General features: G+C 36.8%; 1 long non-coding RNA gene across 1 annotated transcript; it reads right to left on the bottom strand.

Moving 5' to 3' along the window:
* Window positions 1-510: 510 nt before the first annotated feature.
* On the bottom strand, window positions 511-2,325 carry LOC117553700. Its single transcript, XR_004570187.1, has 3 exons — window positions 2,234-2,325; window positions 1,429-1,508; window positions 511-890 (listed from the first exon to the last, which is right to left on the bottom strand). It is a non-coding gene; the product is annotated as an uncharacterized LOC117553700 (long non-coding RNA).
* Window positions 2,326-2,534: the final 209 nt, after the last annotated feature.

The following is a 2,534-nucleotide window of genomic DNA, read 5'->3' as shown; positions in this document are numbered from 1 at the left end:
AACCTGAGATATTAGTTATACAGTAATAGTATTGACAATCTAAAAAAACTGAGCAACTCAACAGTCAACTTTATGTTTCTTATTGTCTAAAGCATTTATTATTTTCATTTTCCCCCTCTCATATTCAGTGTGGACGGATTGAGACAGTCTGGTGTCCAGAGAGCAGCAGAGACTTCAGGGAGAAACCTCTGTGTGATGGACTGTTGGTTTGGAGAGGACTGAGGGTCTTTCCTCAGCGAGGAGGACCAGGCCTGATGGAGGAGCCCATGCTGGGCAAAGCTGATACCAACTGCACAGGCCTAGTCTGTCACTTTATTTGACTAAATGTGTTTAATACATTTAATAGGTTTACACCTTCTGTCCATATGTGCTTTTTATTTAAAACATTTGATTAACTTTTGGTTCACATTTCAATAAATTGTATTTCTACTCCTTTTGTCCATTATTCTTACTGAAAATGTTAGATTACACATTCACATCTGACTGAAGATTGGCCCCATTTATTTGTGACGTTGCAAACTCTGCGGTACAAGGCACAGGTGATGTGAAGCTCATAAAGCGAGACAAATAGAAATAATCAGCTGGTGGAGTGTAGATGTGGAAATAGATGCATCCCATCAGCTGACTATGTTTTTCGCCACACTTTATAAGCCTGACTATAACCACCCCTTCTCTGAGGTGCAGGCAGCGTCACAAACAAATGATGGTCCTGATAGACTACAAAAATATTCGGTGTGCAGATTTTTTTGTTCACAATAAAAGTAGTTTCTTAGTGAATGTCCTGTACTGGTCTTAACATCTCATAACATCAGCTTTTAATGTTCCTCTTGGATGTTCTTCTTGACCCTCAGAGAAGGAGAAGATGTCGTGTCTTTCAGGCATGTCCTTTCCTAACAAAAATTACAGGAAACATAAAACATATTATTGCAGAACAAGTGTGTTATTTATGAAAGAGGTGTGTTTGTGTTTAGGGGCTGTTGATGTAATTTTTTTTTAATTGTAATCAGATTATGAATGAACAGTATGAAATTCATCAACATTGAAATATATGTTATCAAAATAATATTCAACTGTTATCAAAATGTAGTGCAACTGTAGAAGCTTGCTCTGTTGTCTCACTGAAAGAATAACTTTTACCACATTTTTTACAGACAATATTGAGAGATAAATAGTAGCAGTTCTCACTATGTGTTAAATATCTTTGCCTTCAATACATTAAATTAGAAAGCTGACAAAGTCATATTGCTTGTTAACATCTAAATGTAACTTTTTGCATGGAAAAAACCTCAACTTCACTGATGTGTAGGTGATCTAGTATTTAGTATTGTTTAATGGAATGTATATCAGTGTATTCAAGTCAATACTTAATTCATTTAAACCAATATCTTTCTTGATTCTTTGTACAGTATGAAAAAATAGTCTTTGTACCTGTGCTGAAGTTCACTGCTGTGAGGAGTCCAGTTCTGTCTCTCACTCTCTGGTCCAGCCTGTCTGCATCACCTGGTCACCTTAAACAAACAGATATATATGTAAGTACCATGTGTACAAATAATATAACTGATTATCTTCTGTTGAACATGTTGGATTGTGTATTGTCCGAGTCAGGGTCCTTTTTATTTTACTGTAACTTTGGAAGTTGTGTTACCAATGCTTACTGTTTATTTGATATCAATTTGGTAATACAATTAATAAAAACAACAAGGTTTGGGTTCGTTCTTCAGGTGACTGTGACGTTAACGTGTAAGCTCAATAATGAACTCCAGCTCAACCAACCATATTGAAATATCTAAGTAATCATCTTGAAATATGACATTAATAATTGTAATATACACACATCTTATTGTGAGGCTGATTTCACATACACTACGTCGACGTTAGCTAAATAGAAAATAGCATGGATAATTTACAAAGGCTTTAAAAACACAGCAGGAGCCCAAGACAATTATAAAACGTCTCATTATTTCAGTACAGTTCAATTGGTTTTATTTTCATAAACGGTTATCAACCGTTAGTGCCAAAGCAGTAGGCTATAATATATTAATTACTGCTGTAGACTACAACCACTACTTGTTTAGCTAGCATAAACTCAACAAAGCTAGCGTTAGCTGGCTGACTGACGTTATTTTGCCGCTAAACTGCACGATATAAAACGGTGGTCTTCAAAGCGGATTTAATCCTCAATCACAATAATAATATTCAAAGTAATACTGGGCAAGTAATTGGCAAAATGTACCGTTGATTGATGCGCCATGTCAGCGGACTGGTAGCGACACGAACCGTGAGCCCCGCAGTCTCCAGTCACCCGAGCCTCGTCCTTCTGATAGCTCCTCCCCTTCGCTCCAACCCCCCTCCCTCCCCCCACATCTACAGGTGAAAATTACTTTTGCAACACATTTATCGGAAGAAGTGTAGCAAAAGTCAAGACCGCAGATTCGTCGATTTATACTGCCACAGAGCAGATTCGTCAAGTTGTAATGACTGATTTGAGAGGTTGTAATAAATAAAGTTGCAGTTATAATGGAAAATATATTTAA

Source organism: Gymnodraco acuticeps, unplaced genomic scaffold (genome assembly GCF_902827175.1).
Source record: "Gymnodraco acuticeps unplaced genomic scaffold, fGymAcu1.1, whole genome shotgun sequence".
NCBI lineage: Eukaryota > Metazoa > Chordata > Actinopteri > Perciformes > Bathydraconidae > Gymnodraco > Gymnodraco acuticeps.
This window is presented reverse-complemented; position numbering and strand designations above follow the sequence as displayed.